At 47.0% G+C, this 16,664-nt stretch overlaps 1 protein-coding gene across 4 annotated transcripts in view; it reads left to right on the forward strand.

The window, feature by feature from the left end:
* Nucleotides 1–4,529: 4,529 nt before the first annotated feature.
* CHD6 (chromodomain helicase DNA binding protein 6) overlaps nt 4,530–16,664 on the forward strand; it is a 108,184-nt gene continuing 96,049 nt past the window's right edge. For 3 of the 4 annotated variants that reach the window (XM_066586619.1, XM_066586623.1, XM_066586621.1), the window contains exon 1: nt 4,530–4,616. The gene's annotated coding sequence lies outside the window, so the exon portion shown is untranslated. The remainder of the gene's footprint in view (nt 4,617–16,664) is intronic. The other variant, XM_066586620.1, reaches the window with a different exon arrangement.

The following is a 16,664-nucleotide window of genomic DNA, read 5'->3' on the forward strand; positions in this document are numbered from 1 at the left end:
TGTCTTGCCACCCTACCCCACAGCCCAGACGTGTGAAGAATACGGGAGATGGTTGTCCCATGCACTGCACAACCAGGACTCACCCAAAATTTCTGCAGCTCCTTTAATGTTGCTGTAGGCCTCTTGGCAACCTCCTGGGCCAATTTTCTTCTGGTCTTTTCATATGTTTTTGAGGGGCTTTCAGTTCTTTGTAATGTCACTGTTGTACCAAATTTAAAGGATTTCTTGATGTTGTCTTCTCCTGACTGATACCTTTCAACAATCAGATCCCTTTGACGTGTTGTAAGCTCTTTACGGCTTTTGCTGAAAAATGTAAGTAAGAAGATGTCAGGAAAATCCTCCTAGAAGAGCTGAACTTTATATGGGGTAAATCAGAATCATTGTAAATAATGGTAACTGTGTACTGAGTTTAAACGTGATTGGCTAATCTGAGAACAACGACATCCCCAAATATAAGAGGGCGCTCACACGAATGCAACCACATTATTTTAATTTCGTTTTTTTCAGCTTTTTTTTAATGGAATTGTACAGATATCGGGTCACATTGAAGGTGGAAATAAATCTGAAATCATTAAACTTCGTCTGATTTTTTAACATGACAAAAACACAGCATTATAACAGGGGTTTGTAGACTTTTTATATCCACTGTATATAATGGGTATATGGATGTAGTGAGGTAAAGGCCGAATGCACACGGCCGGGTCGGATTCCGCATGTGGAATCCCGCAGCGGAATCCTACCTGGTACACGGCCCGTGACCCCTGCCTGCCTGTCCGCACTGTTCTTCATCTGTAATGCGGATGTGCCGGCCGGCGCACATGCACAGTACAGATGACGCCGCGCCATCAATAGACGATGGCCCTGATTCCGCAGCCCACCCACAGTGACAGCTGCGGCTGGGTCACGAATTGGACGCCTTCCATTGACTTCAATGGAAGCCGTCTGTGTGGAATCCACGCTGAAATAGAGCATGCTGCAATTTTCCCTCCGCGAGTGGAAAAATCACAATTGATTTCCACTCGTGGGCAGGGAAAAGCTATTTTCTAAGTCTAAACGACTGGGTCGGACAATATCTCCAAAAGAGCAGGTTTAGTGTGGTGTTCCCAGTGTACAGCGGTTAGTACCTACCAAAAGTGGTTCAAAAAAGGACAACTAATGGTAGGATTACAGACATCCAAATGGTCATTGATGAGCATGGGGAGCAAAGACTAGCCCTTGTGGTACGACCCCACAGAAGAACTACTGTAGCGCAAACTCCTGAAAACCTTACTATTGGCTATGATATAAGGGGGTCAGAACACAAAGTGCATCACAACTTGTCCACTGGTGACAACGCCTACAATGGGCACATGAGCGTCAGAACTGAACACGAAGCAGTGATAGAAAGTGGCATGGCCTGATGAATCACGTCTTCTACATCGTGTGGATGGCGGGGTGCATATACGTCTCTTACATGGAGAAGGGATATTTTAGGATGCACTATGGCAAGAAAATATGCCAATGGAGGCAGTGTGATGCCCTGGGCAATGTTCTGCTGGCATTCAAGTGGATTGGACCATTTGGCTAACAGGAGTCCAGTGTGTTCATGAGCAGTGCTTGAAGTTGGTGCGTGGCATGAAAATCTGCCTCTTTTCAGAGTCCTGTACGCATGATCTCCTATACAAGTCTATGGAAGAGCACACACGGGACTCTGAAAAGAGTTAAGGCCCATTTACACAAGCAGATAATCGCTCAAAGATCTCAAACCACAGTTTGAGCAATCATTTTGCATAAAAAATAATTGGTATTCAAGTAGCTACTCAGCTACTTAAATACCAATTATGTATGTAAATGAAGCCTTCCTTGAGTGCAGGTTAATAGCTTGAGGCTATTATTTGCGCTCAGATCCTTTGTTCTCCACGGGAAACAATACTCCCCGTGGAGAACAGCTGATAAAAGTGATCCTTAAAATCAAGTGAGCTTGTTTTTAACGATCACCAAAAAGTTTCCGAAATGCGGGTGCCCCACGCCCATTTACACGCATCGATTATCGCTAAAATGATCGCCGATTAGCTAATTTTTAGCGATAATCGTCCAATGTAAATGGGCCTTTAGATTTTTGTGCCACACACCAAATTCAAAAGGCAGACATCACTGGATCCCGGGAGTGTGTGACTATAAAAAATACATCACCCAGCTCTCTTTCATGTCCCCTAACAGCACCAGAACGTGACAGGTTCCCACTAAGCAACCAATGTAATATATAGAAGAGTATATCTGGGCTCCCCCATTACCGATGCCCAAGAATAAGTATGGCAACCACTTAGTCATCTTTTTTCTCACTGCCAGTTCAGTTCCGTGTAATTTATAATCCTTTCTATCCTTGTTGTAACTAACATCATCTCTTCTACTGGCCTTCCCTATATGCTGTGCGGTAATTCATTGTATAATTAAATGGCCAAATAAAAGCTTCATACAGCTTATACGTCCTAAGTGGCCACATAGGTAGCCCAATTTAATGAGGGGCTATTAGAGATGAGTGAGTATACTCGCTAAGGCTAACTACTCGAGAGAGTAGTGCCTTAGTCGAGTATCTGCCCGCTCGTTTCTAAAGATTCGGGTGCTGGCGGCGGGCGGGGAGTGGCAGGGGAGAGCTGGGAGGAATGGAGGGGAGATCCCTCCCCCCCCTGCTCACCGCCGCAACTCACCTGTCACCCACGCCGGCAGCCGAATCTTTAGAGACGAGCGGGGAGATACTTGGCTAAGGCACTACTCGCTCGAGTAGTTAGCCTTAGCGAGTATGCTCGCTCATCTCTAGGGGCTATTCAATAGCATGTCGATCGACACTCATTGCATTTTCTTTTATGTGGGCAGACAATCAGCTTATGGGGACTAACAACTGTGATTACAATCATTCGCCCCCAAATCGGGCTGTACGAGTGTCTCCCCTTTCATACAGGAAGTTGTACAGCTGATCAGTAAGTGTTCTTGCTGAAACTGAATGATGAGCCGATGAACAAGCGTCTGCTCATTCGTCGGCTGATTGTTGGTCTTTTTAGACAGTTCGAATGTGGGCCAAAATAATTAATTTTCGTAATTTTGTTTGGGGCTCAATAATCAGCAAGTGTAAGGGCGGATTCACATGACTTGCATCGCGCAAAACTTGCACAATTTTTGAAGGAGCCTTAGGACGGCCAAGGTTGCAAAATGTCTTTTGTAGCTCACAAAACTTTTTTTCGTAAATCCGTCACACCGTGTGTGGTGATTTCCGCCCGGCGAAAGAACATTAAAAATCATTGCGATTTATCGCAGGGCTGACTTAATTCAACGCGCCCGGTCTGTGCGCTTTCTCTATTCAGTCAGTAATGGCTCGTCAACGCCGTCTTAGGGTCATCTATGAAACACACACATTTTTATTCCAAAAAACTGGATAAAAACATAGCGTTTGACAGACCGATAGGCTGTAGTAAGTAAGGCCGGGCTCACACAACCGACTTTCAATTGTAGGCCCTGTGCTCGCCATCTGCACGGGCGATCCGTAGTAAGGCATGTGCTTTTGATTCTTCCATCACACTCGCGGATACAAATGACGTATTCCGCTTGCGGAAGAAGAGTCGCAGCATGCTCTATTTTTACCACATAATCGGCGCAGACAGGTACCTGCGTCGTTGCTAAGTGACGGCGCGGGAAATACAAACAAAGACACTCCCCCCTGTACTGCGCATAACGCAGTTATCCGCAATACAGGTTAGCGCCGTACGCAGGGTGACTGCGCAGGCTCACAGTTTCAAAAACATAAACATATGCTTAAAACACACACACACACGTCTTTACACTTTTTTTTAATGTACGTTTTTTCCGCATCTGAGCAACGTTAGCGACAGTTCGGACGGCGCTAAAAAATACAGACCGAATACGGACAGAAAATACGCCCTCCTCTGGCGCTCACAGCGAACCGCATCCTTTCTACTTGCGAACAAAATGCGGTGCGCTCATTCTCAGCTGCGCCATTTATGACAGCGGGACCTTTGCGACACTCGCACAACTTTTACAACTTGCATCAAAATGACTCCCCATTCCACGATTGGGGTAAGTTTCCTAAAAGCGGGGTCACACCTCCAGACCTATTTTTGTTAAGGCCCTTTACACTAAAGACAACCTAAATATGTGAAATTCCATATGGGAAGTCTGTGCAGTGACATGCAACTGAATGCCCAGCTGCTCCCACACAGGGCTGAACTGCAGGATACAGCAGAGCATGAAGCTGGCAGGAAAAAGCAGCTCAAATATCAGCAGGACCCCCCTGAGCTCCCCCTAGTCTCTCACACTGCACCCCCTTCTGTCCCCCCTCTTCCTCCTCTCGACCAATCGCAGAGCTCATCACATCCATGCAAATAGCAGCACAATGGAGCAAAGCAATAACCACGCCGCAACCAGCCTTGAAACGACCACCACTTGTTTGACAAGCGAACTACCAATCAGCGCTGAGCTTTTCGCCTGCCTGCCGCTAAGGTAACCAATGAGCGCGAAGAGGAGGCGTTCCCCGGCCAGGTTAGGGTGTCCTTGCAGGGTGTCTTGTGCTAAACTTCACCAAATAATAGCTGTTTGTATTTTGGCTGCAGCAGTGGCCATTTTAGGTAAGTTCTCCTCTTAACTTTTTAATTTGCAGCATCTTTGCCAGTGTCTAGGCCGCCCTGGGCGTGTGGTTGGCATGCATCCCCTTCCTGGGCATCTCTTATGAATGAAACTGTGATTTTTCCGTGCAGTTCCTTTGCGTTTTGTGTGCGCTCCGGCGAGGAGGAGGGGGGTGCCTGTAAACGTGTCCACCCGGATATATAGCGTGCGTCTTAGCGCTCGTTTATTAACCCCTCCTCCGGCTGCTTTCCTCTAGCTCCCTCGCAGGTTTTGGTATTTTGGGTTTTTAACGGTCCCCCCCTTTTTGCCCCTGTGGTTCTGCCCACTGCACTAAAGCGTGTGCTGTGGGCAGTACCAAGTGGGGGAGGAGTAGGGAAACTGGAAGCAGTAAGGGCATGGAAATTCTGTAATGTGGATTGCCTGTAGGGCCACACATCCTTTTCCTAATAAAAGGCCTGCAGTGCAGGATCCCCTAGAAATACTGCTTGCACATCTTTCTATGGTGGGGATAGGCATGTATGGACTGCAGATGGCCCTGGACTGTTGTCATCCATGTCTACCGGTACCTGTCAGGCCTACCGCCTTCGGCTCACCTGCTTCCCTCATGTGACGTGAGACAGCTGCATTGTGTACGCAGCACTTCCTGCTGAGGAGACCCCACAATGTTGATTGCCTTCACCTAGAACGGCCTGGTGTTGTGTTCTTTTTCTTCTATTTTGTTTTTTTTGTATTCCGGATTCGCCACCGTTATTGCGTAAACCGGATGTGCGGCGTTCGCGAATGGCGGTTTAGAATGGCCTCATGCATACCTTTTAACAGCATGCTGCAGCAAAGCATTGTTGGGTTTTTGTAGTTTTTTTTTTAACATCAAGGGTTAAAAACATGGAAATGGGACGTAAGAGCCGCATGTGCAAGTTTAACTTTCGCAGTAGGCGCAGTTCTAGGAATGGTTTCTACTACCGTGAACCTAAAAAAGGAACATGACCCCCCCCCCCCCCCCCTATGTATACCGAGAAGGAGAGCTAATTGTCTTTCATCTTACGGTTCCCGCTATGGGGTGCGGAGTTTGTGAATGGGGGCTACTAAGTTTTTATTAAAGGGTCACTGGACCCAGTAGTAGAAAACCTGTAAAAGGAGAGCAGAGAAATAGACCCGCCGGTATTATTCAGGAATGTTATGTTGTTCTTATGGGGGTTTCTCAAATTGGAGATCTGGAAGATAAAGTAGTTATCGTGGAGGAAGCCATTTTTCTGGACTTCCTGTCAGTCTTCATACTAGGTGGTCCGGGCGAACAAATGATGGGAGATAACTTAGAGGGGTTTGCTGTTTTTGTTTTTTATTATTATTGACAACCTATCCGTCATCTATAGTTGAATGGCAGGGGTCCGCCCCGCTGATCGGCTGACCCCCTGGTTCAAGGACAGTGCAGCGTTGCTGGAGGTCATCATCAATGGTGAGGGTCGGAACTGTAAGGGTGGATGCATACAGGGGTTGTAGCCACCGGAGATCAATTCATTGTTGTTTTTCATCCCGTGGTCCCTGTTATGGGGTGCGGAGTTCGTGGATGGTGGCTACTAAATTTTTATTAAAGGCTCACTAGACCTGGTAGTACAAAACCTGTAAAAGGAAAGTGAAGGAATAAACTTGGCATTATTGCTCAGAAATGTGTATGTTGTTCCTATGTTTTTTTTTCAGAATTGGAGATGTAGGAGATAAAGTTGTCATCGTGGAGGAAGTCATTTTTCTGAACTTCCTGTCAGTCTTCATGCTAGGTGGTCCGGGCAAACAAATGACTGACAGGAAATAACTTGGAGGGGTTTTCATTATTGACGACCTATCCTCAGGATAGGTCTTCACTAGTTGATTGGCAGGGGTCCGCTGCTCAGGACCCCCGCTGATCAGCCGACCCTCTGGCTCGAGGTTAGTGCAGTGAGGCCAGAGGTTGTCATGAATGGTCAGGGTGGGTAGTGTGAGGGTGGATGCACATGGGGGTTGTAGCAGAATGTCCGCAGCGGGCTTTCCACCGTTAGACCAGCAGTGCAAAGCCAGCCTCCAAGCCCGATCCACTGGGTTCAGGTTTTATCGCATCATTCTTTGTGGATTTCACCCCCTCATTGAGAAGAGGTGAATTCCGCAGCAATAGAATTGACGTCCCGCGGAATTGAATTCCACACCGCATGTTAATTTCTGCACGGGTTTTGTGCATATCATTTACGCAACTTGTGGACGAGATTTTTAAAATCTCCTTCACTTTGCTGCTACAGTAAATGCCGTGGAGGTCTGCACGGAAATTCAACGGCAGATCTGCTCCTCCTGGATCACCCCTTCCCCAATAGGCAGCTTCACTCCCATTAAAATCGGTAGGAACGATGTCTCCTATTATACTTGACCACCAATGACCATGTCTGGCCTCACTGCACTGACAGCGGGACGGAGGATCAGCAGGGGTCCAACCTTAAGGATCCCCAGTGATCAACTATTACTGACCTATCCTGAGGATTAGTCATAAATAGTAAAAGACCGGAAAACCCCTTTAAGCTGCTCCTGCGCGATCAACGACAATTGTTTGTCTGATAGCGGTTTTCCCTAGTTCCCCTTACAGATGACAGTTTGTGTGTTCGGGGAGGTAAGCCACAGTCTGGCACCAGCTTATCTCCTGCAGAACAAGAGGATTGGGCATTGGAATTTAGCGTCTTCGATTCTTTTTTTTTTTTCATCTGTTGGGGGAAGCTGAGCCGCCCCTTACGCATCCGTTGTCCGGCCTCGCCATTATTGGTGGGGTTTAAATGACTAAAGCCTATTATTACGAGGTCCCGTACTATGTTACATCTTTCTGACCTGGAAGCCTGCGTTCCTAGCTGGGGTCTGGAGATTTGAACCTCCAGTCTTGTACCTTTTAGAAGTAAAATCCAGCTCCCCATAAACCACTGAAGATGCATGGAAATGTGGGGTCACGCCACGGAGAAGGACATGCAAGCTTCAGCTTCTGCTCCCACCCCTGCGTATTGCAGGCACCTGATCAGCTGGGGTCCTGAGCGGCGGACCCCAACCAATCAACTTGATAACCAACCTCATCAATACTATTTGCTAGAAACCCCCTTTTATGCCAGTCTTAATTTAATGTAAAGGCCCTCTTAATAGGCAGAATTCTTAGAGCCGTCGTGTCTTAAGCGAATAAAATCTGTGAGGAGCCAACTGGTGCTTTGCGCCATAAATGTGAATTGGGAGCAGGGCTGGTTAGTTAATCAAATTAATTAATCAAATCATTTTACTGAAGCCTGATTATACTTTCGTCATAATCATAAAATAGAAATTAGTCTGACCCCCCTGTGGGCGGGTCTAATATCAGGTTGGGGGAAGTGGGGTGTGCAGGACGCTGCGGGAGGAAAATACACGGGGGCTGTGATGAGCGGCGAGAGGACAGTATGCGAAGGCTATGATAGGGTGTGAGCATAGTACATGGGAGGCTGGGATGACTGCTGTGTGAGCACGAAATATGGGGAATTAGGATGACTGAGTGTGCATAGTATATGGGGGGCTGGGATGAGTGGTGGTGTCTGTGTGCATAATACCTGGGGACTGGGATAACTGGGGGTGTACATGGGGTGCTGGGATGACTGGAGGTGGGTGCATAGTACATGGGAGTGGTTAGGGTGTGTGCATAGTACATGGGGGACTGGAATAACTGCAAAGTGTGTGTATAGCACATGGGGGGGCTGAATGACTGGGGGTGTGTGCATAGTACATGGGGTGGCTGGGGTGTGTGTGCATAGTACATGGGGGGGTAGGATAACTGCAGGGTGTGTGCATAGTACATGGGGGGCCTGGGATAACTGCAGGGTGTGTGCATAGTACATGGGGGGGCCTGGGATAACTGCAGGGTGTGTGCATAGTGCATGGGGGGCTGGGAATGACTAGGGATGCGGAACCCCACCTTCATAGGTAAGTAAAGTTCATACCACATTCTTTTACATAGGGGAATTGCATACACAGCAACACCTTCATAAGTACTGATTATTAGACTTGTTCCATTCAGTTCTGATCGGTCTATGTTAAGGAACTGCTGTGTGATTCCCTTATGTGAAAAAATTGGTGTTTTTAGCTTGTTTTATAAAGAAAAATCTAGATTGAAATCAAAAAGAGTTTGAAAAAAGAAATCAATATTTTAATTTGTGGCTGCTTCTCCCTAAGGGTGACTTACCCACTACAGTTCTTTTTCACTGTGAAATTCGCAGCGTTTTGTTTCACCAGGGGTCTATGGGACTTGTTAATGTTAAAAATCGCGATCGCGCAAAATCGCAATTTACCTCGAAATCGCGATTTTGCGCGATCGCGATTTTAACATTAACAAGTCCCATAGACCCCTGGAGAAAAAAAAACGCTGCGAATTTCTCAGTGAAAAAGAACTGTAGTGGGTAAGTCACCCTTACTGAGAGGTTGGCAGTACCCATCTCCTACATAGTGGCAGTCTCTAATTTGTAGCAGTATTGTGACTTTGGCAGAACCCTTTATTGGTGTTGTGCTCCCTGATGTGTGGGGGACACTACCGCTGGATATTCAAGGCACTCACTACATTCACCATACAACTTTGAATTCCTGTAATCGTTCATGTGGATAGACTTCATCAAAATTGTGGGCGATTTTTGTTGACTAAGGCCGGGCTCACACGAACGTGCTGGTACACTGTATTCCGTGTACAACACGCTGTACCAATCTGCCATAGGTAGCCATATTGCCGCTCACACAAGTTGCAAGAAAAGATGCAGCGTGTTCTATTTTGGAGCGTATTACGCAAGTACACATGCATATCTTGCAGCCTGCACTCTGCCAGAATACGTTCGTGTGAGCCCGGCCTTACTTGCAGCGTTACATTGTACAGCAACTACGTGGATATAATTTTTCTGGCTCAGCATTAGCAATTTGCATTATTTGCTGACCTGAATGATTGTTTCAACGTTACAATCTGTAGCGCGTGATGCTGCAAATGGAACAGGAGTTCTATCCACAGTTGTTTTGGGGTGTCCAGTATGCAACTCTTAGGCCTCATGTCCACGGGGAAAATCGGGCCCACTACGGATTCTACATGTAGAATCTGCAGCGGGTCCCTCCTGCCCCACGGACATGAGCGCTGAAAATACAAATAAATGACAATAAACTCACCTCCCATCCGCTCCGTTTCTTCTCTTCGCGGCGGCGTCATCTTCTCTCGTCGCGGCCGGATCTTCATTCTTCGGCTCGGCGGATGTGCACGATGACGTCGGTGACGTGCCCCGCGCATGCGCCGGGCCGAAGCAAAATGATCCGGCCGCGGCTGAGAGAGGATGGCGCGGCGCCGAAGAGAAGAACCGGAGCGGGTAAGTAAAATGTGATTTTTGTGTCCCGCGGATCCGGACGGCTTCCATAGGCTTCAATAGAAGCCCGCGGGAGCCGTCCCCGCGGGAGACCCGCATGAAAATGGAGCATGGTCCAGATTTTTTCATGCTCCATTTTTTTTTTAATCACTTTTATTGACGATCCGCGGGTATTTATCTACCCGCGGGTGGTCAATGCATCCCTATGGGGTGCGGATCCGCGCGCGGGAGAAGAGTTAAAATCCGCTGCGGATTTTAATTCTTCTTTTCCCCGTGGACATGAGCCCTTAAAAGGAAGGGTCTTCGTATCGTGGGCAATTATGGCATCTGCACAGGATATGCCACTAATTCCTGATAGTTGCCAATCCTGTATCTGGGATCTCCACCTATCAGGAGAACTAGGGGCCAATGCCCCGCACAGGATATGCCATAATTGCCTGAGAGGATCCTCACTTCTTGGTAGGTACGCGGGTCCAGCGCCCCCCATTTGCTGATTGCCAGACCCTGCACTCTAAATAAAGTACTCGCAGGCATGGCCTCTTCTCCATTGAATTCTATGGGGAAGGTGGTGGCTGCAAAATCCTTTTGCCCGGGGCTATGACTTCAGCAAGTCTCCACAAGATGAACAGTGGATGGCTTGAAAAGTCATTGCATACAGCTGATGGTATTTCCATCCATATAAGCGACATGCATGCTGCCATTTCTATATGCAAGTTCAATCGCAGAGGTTAATGTCCTGTAATTGTTAATACCGCATGAGCGACGTTTACCAATACCACTATGAAGGGTATATGATGGGCTTTGTTGACATCTACGTTCCAGTTTCCATTCTTTTGCTTTGTTACCGAAGCAGAAAACCACCACAAAACGGATCTGTCCTGTGAGTGAAGTGAACAACGCTGGGGGATCCCATTGACTATAAACAGTTTTGGTGATCTTCAGGGAGCCAAGAAAGTAGCCACAAAAGTTCCTTTGTCATAACACAAAAGTTGCCTCTGCTCATCCCACTACTGTTTACAGCCTTCACCCCGGCTGACATGATGTTAGCGGAAAATGCAAAAACCGGGTACTAGCGCACCATAATACAATTTGTTGTATACATGGATCCTGCCAAGCCCTCCATTTATTCTGGCATCGCTGCGGGGAGTGAAGTGAATTGATAGGCAGATGGGGATATGGAACTCTCACCATAATTAAGTTATGGTGCTTCATAGAGTTCAGGGAGGGATATTTAAGACTTGCCTGCCTCCCGCTGCCTGTAGTCTCAGCCCTGAAAATGGGTTCACGGACCGTGCGTTCGGTGCACGGACGTTGCATTCTTAGCACGGACCATGTCATTGGACCCAAAGCGCCAGGCTGTGTTCGCACACTCCAATTGATCTCTATGGGAGTGCATGCACACAGCCTGCAGGGTTCCTGGGAACCTGTCCTACGAGTACCATAACTTAGTTTATGGTGGTCATAGCCGCCGATAGGTTCCCTTTAGTGATATGCCATTACTTGTTTTAATGAGTGAACTCCTTTAATTTCTCCCCAACGTGCTGTATGTGTATGGTGCAGCCGGTCAGTAGTTCCCGCATCGCGCCGTGCATATAATTGGGGCAGGATCACAGCTGTAACTTACAAACACAGTTCCGTTGCCACCACCAGATGGAGCTTGGCTCCGATCCCCGAGATTTAGCCCTTAGATACCACTGTGTACGCAGACAGCACTTTTTCATTGAGATCATGGAGTGCCGATGGTTGCCATGTCAAGCGGAGGTCAGATCATGACCTCCGGGTCTGCCACGTATGGTGGCCTGTTAGTGTCGATCTGCGCGGTCAGTGAAGAACTGACAATGTCAGATAATGGTCTGCGAGATCGTATCTTCATGTTACCTTGTTGGGCGAACAAATGTGGTAGAAAACAAATATATAATAAAATACGTTTTTCAATAAAACACTATCATTAAGAAGAGAACAAAAATTGGGTATTGGCACAGTTGTAATGCTCGGCACTATCGCATTTTCTGCTGTGTACCCCGTATGGTGAACACCGTTAAAAGAAAAAAATAATTTTGACCATCCTGCCTTACAAAAAATCAAATAAGCAATCAAAAAGTCATCTTCCTCCCACAATGGTACAAATGAAAACGTTAACCTGACACGCAAAATTCAAGCCCTCCTGCAACTCTGTAGACGGAAAAAAGTCGGTGATGCCAAAAAATAATTTTCTATGAAAAATTCCATTTATTATTCCAAAGTAGTAAAATGAAAAAAAAAAAAGTAAAAAAAAAAAATATATAAATTTGGTATAACTAGGATCCTAATGACCCACAGACTAAGAATAGCAGCATTTATACCGCATGGTCAACGGATTTTAAAAAAATGTTAAAATTGCAGGGTAAAATTGGAAAATTGACATTTTCAAATTTATCCTCCACATTGCTTTAGTTCCCGTGAAACGCCTAAAGAGTAAACAGATTTTTTTTTAAAATACTGTTCTGAAAACTTTGAGAAGTTAACTTTTTAAAATAGGGGGTCCTAATATGTAGGCCTCTCAATGTCACTGCAGAACTGAACTGGTCCCCTAAAGAATAGATTATGGATATTTTCATAAACATGGGGAAAACTGTCCGTGTATTTATCTGCTTTCTGATGTCTGAAAGGGCCTTTTTTAAATGGTACCAGCACGCTGCTTACATATGGTAAATGTTATTTATTAGCTTTTCTGCATTATTTGATTATCTGTCTTACACTCAAAAAAATTTAAAATTTGAAAATGAAATTTTTCAAAATTTTCTGTAAATTTAAGATAAAAAAACCCCCCCGTAAAACTGACTGTAGGGGGAAAGGGGGTTAAGAGTTTGTTGGTATTTAGGATTTTTATACCTGGTAGTCTATGTGTTCAAATTATGTACAAAGTAATACAAAAAGTTTTGTGGTGAATATAATGAATAGCCTCAGGTTGGATGTTCTGCCGTGGGATCGGCTTAAGGGCTCGTGCACAGCAGCGGATTTAACCCTTCCCAATCCACTGTCTGACGTCTAAAGACATTATGATTTAAGGCTGTACAGCTCCGATGTTGGAAGACGTCCGTCGGGGTTCTCTTACTGTATATTTCCAGCCTCTCTGCTGCTGGAGCCTATCCAACGTGTCACCTCATGCAGTACTGGCTTTAGCCAGCATATAGCGCCATTGTATAACAGCAGAAAAAGAGTAATTCACCTAGGAAAACCAGGATACAAATTGGATCGGAAAGGGTGAAGCATCGAGCGTCTGCCCATGGATTCCGCAGCAATGTCCGTTCATAGCATACAAGGAAAAAATGATTTTTCCATGCACAGAAGCGGAAACTAGTCGTGGTTTCCCCACTGACAGCTTCCATTGAAGTCAATGGAAGCCATCCGATCTGTGACCCTTCCGCAAGGGTTCATCATTGTGCAAAGGCCGTGGGATCTGCGTCATCACCAGCGATGGTGCAGGGAAACTGTATCGCACATGTGCGCCGGCAGCCCATCTGCAGTACAGAAGAAAAGACAGATAGTACACAGGATCGCCGGCAGGGGACATGGGCGGATTCCGTGTGGGATTTCCCATGTAGAATCCGTGCGTGCCCATATGCAGGTGGCCTAAAATACCGGCTGATGTATTTTTTTCTGCAAAGGCCGTGGGATCCACGTCATCGCCCAGCGATGGCACGGGGAAATCTGTACTGTGCATGTGCGCCGGCTGCCCATCCACAGTACAGAAGAAAAGACAAGTGGTACGTAGGGTCGCCAGCAAGTGGCATGGGCGGATTCAGTGCGGGATTCCCCACGTGGAATCTGTGCGTGCCCGTGTGTAGGTGGCCTAAAATACAGGTTGTATTTTTTTTTTTTTTTTTATCCACACCCGCTTGGTGGCCCCTTTCAAGTTCCAGCCATGCTTGAAAATCTGACTCTTTCCAGAATCCTGTGCTCTTCTATACAAGTCTTACCTTTTCCATATTTTTGTTCTGAGCCTCGGTGGGAGATTGCGTGCGCTTAGCAAGCAGCAAGATGGAACATGCTGCGATTTTTGTTTCCTGCATAGCATTGCATTGCGGTGCCAGGCAGAGAAACATCGCTCGTGTGTATGATCCCATTTAATAGAATGGAGTTCATATTTGTGCGTCTTGCAAACAAGCAAATCTTGCGCGATTTTTGATGCATCCCATTAATTACAATGGGTGATGCAGGGCGTCAAAAACACGCTGAAACGCCTGAAAATAGAAGATGCAGCGTTCGTTTTAGCGCGCATTATAAATGCTGTGCTTAAATTCTCATCTGAGAAGCCCTATTACAATGAATGGAGGCTTAGTGCAGCGTTTTTAGCAGATATTAAAAAAACGCCCACCAAAGGTCGCCTGCAGATGGCCGGGTCGGATCCCGCTGCGAGAATTCTCGCAGTGAGACCAAACCCGAGCCCCTGCAGGGACCAACGCAGCACTCACCTCTCCCTCGGCTCTGGCTCTTTGATGTTCCGGCAGGCGGCGCATGCGCAGAGCGGAGCCGTCGGACGGAGAGTGACATTTCTGTGCGGGGCTCTGCGTGATTCACGCAGACAAATCTCGTCCGTCTGCCTAGGATTGCATTTTCTAACGCAATCCTATGGCAGCAGCCACGGGCGGAAATTCTGCGGGAAATCCCGCCGCAGAATTTTCGCCCGTGTGCAGGGGGCCATAGGCTGTTAAAAAATGCCTGCGTGAGAGAAGCCTAACGCCTTGTTCACATAAGTGGTTTGTTTTCCATCTTTTAACTAGTCCATTTCTTTTAAAAATGAAATAGATAGGAGATGGGAACTAAACTGTAGGTTTTTCTTTTTTTTTTTTTGTTTGTTTTGAGGCTCAGAAAAATTGCATTGAAATCAATGGGGAGTAAAATTTAATTTTTTCTTCCATTTTCTGCCCCCCTGACGGAAAAGTAGAACAGGAAATAAAGGCCCATTCAGACACAACGATTATTGCTTAAAACCGTCTTTTGAGAGATAATCGTTGTGTGTAACTGCGCTGACATCGTTCAGTTTTCGTTATGCCGTCGCTCATCTGAAGCTGAAGGACAACGATGAGCCTTATCAGGGATTCACAGCGGGATACAGATGATACTATTGTTTCAGATGTATCCCACTCCCTGATGACAGGCTGGGTATGAAGAACAGAGCGGTCCAGCTCTGTTCTCCATACCCGGCACGGAGCGCCTGGCTGTATAACAGCCGGGGGCTCCGAGCAGAGAACAACTGGATGCAGAAGATAAGCGGGGCCACCACGCTTGTCTTCTGCATCCTCCGCTCAGAGCGCTCAGCTGTATGACAGCCGGGTGCTCGGTGCAGAGAACAGCTGGATGCAGAAGACAAGCGGGGGCACTCCGCTTGTCTTCTGCATCGTTCGCAAGCACAACATGACATGAGGGGGAGGGGTACCACCTTGGCTATGCTGCCGGCCACAATCTTACAATTACACAGGTGGGCATTCTGGTGTCACGTCGCTGGGGAACAGCCTTGAAGCTGGGGATGCGTGCCTGCAGCGGCAGCCACTCTATGCTGCTCCAAAGAAGCCTTCCTTAGTGGGCTGGCAGGACCTACAGTCCAACCACATGTGCAGCCAATCACATTCACGGGGCGTTACCCCCAGTCAATCTTGACTCCACCAGGACTTCCTGGTGGCGTCAAGATACAATAATACCGGGGTGGAGGAGGAACGGGGAACGTAAGGGTAGCATGAAGAGAGGGAGAAAGGGAAAAAAAAGCGGTGGAGGAAGGGGGAGCATCACTTATGCCTAACACTCTTTTTATTGGCTAAGTCCGTAAATTTGGAGATAATGCGCCATACCTCTTAGCAGAAACCCGACAACACCGGGGATTTCCAAAATATATGAAGTATGGTTTCCTGTTCTGTACCGCATCTCCAACAGAGTGGGGAAACAGATGGTGACTATTTCCATCTTTCTAAAGTATTGGCATGTTGCCTTGATTAGCGGTGGGAGCCTGCCCTCTGGGACCCTCCTGGCCTTGGAATGAAGGTGCCACGGTGCTAGTTTGGTGTTGTGCTGCCTTCTAAGTTTTCCCTGCACAGCTCTGCTCCTGGCCATCTGGTTGTAGATGGAAATGCAGTTCTCTTTAGTCACTTGTATGGGGCTGTGCTGTAGTTCTCGGCACCGTTGGATGGACAGGGCGCTACTGTGCATGGGGGGAAAAAAGGGATGTAGCACTATACCAGTCCTGTGACCCTTTAATCCTCGGGGGTTTTGGGGGTCCTAGAGTTTGGATCATAAGCATATCCTAGTGACATTGTAACATTTTATAAGATTGGAATACCCCTTTAACACTCTTGAGGATCATTATTCTCGGGGAGTCAGATGCTCTATATTAACCCTTTCATGACCAAGGGTCATTGCTGCTCCTGTGTCAAGGTCATATTCTGCACTTCCGGCATTCCCACAAATCATAACTTGTTTATTTTTCTGTCAATAGGGCCGTGCGAGGGCTCATTTTTTGCAGGCCGACCTGTAGTTTTCATTGGTCTACTTTTGGGGTTCATACGACTTTTTAAAATAACTTTTTAGGCCGAATGTGCACAGCGGAATCATAACCTGTGCCCCGACAGTGACCCCCGCGGACCTGCGCAATGTCTTCTGCTCTGTGCTGCTAGCATGCCGCCGCACATACGTAGTGCAGAGAATGACATGCCGGCAATGACGTGG

Source organism: Eleutherodactylus coqui, chromosome 13, assembly GCF_035609145.1.
Source record: "Eleutherodactylus coqui strain aEleCoq1 chromosome 13, aEleCoq1.hap1, whole genome shotgun sequence".
NCBI lineage: Eukaryota > Metazoa > Chordata > Amphibia > Anura > Eleutherodactylidae > Eleutherodactylus > Eleutherodactylus coqui.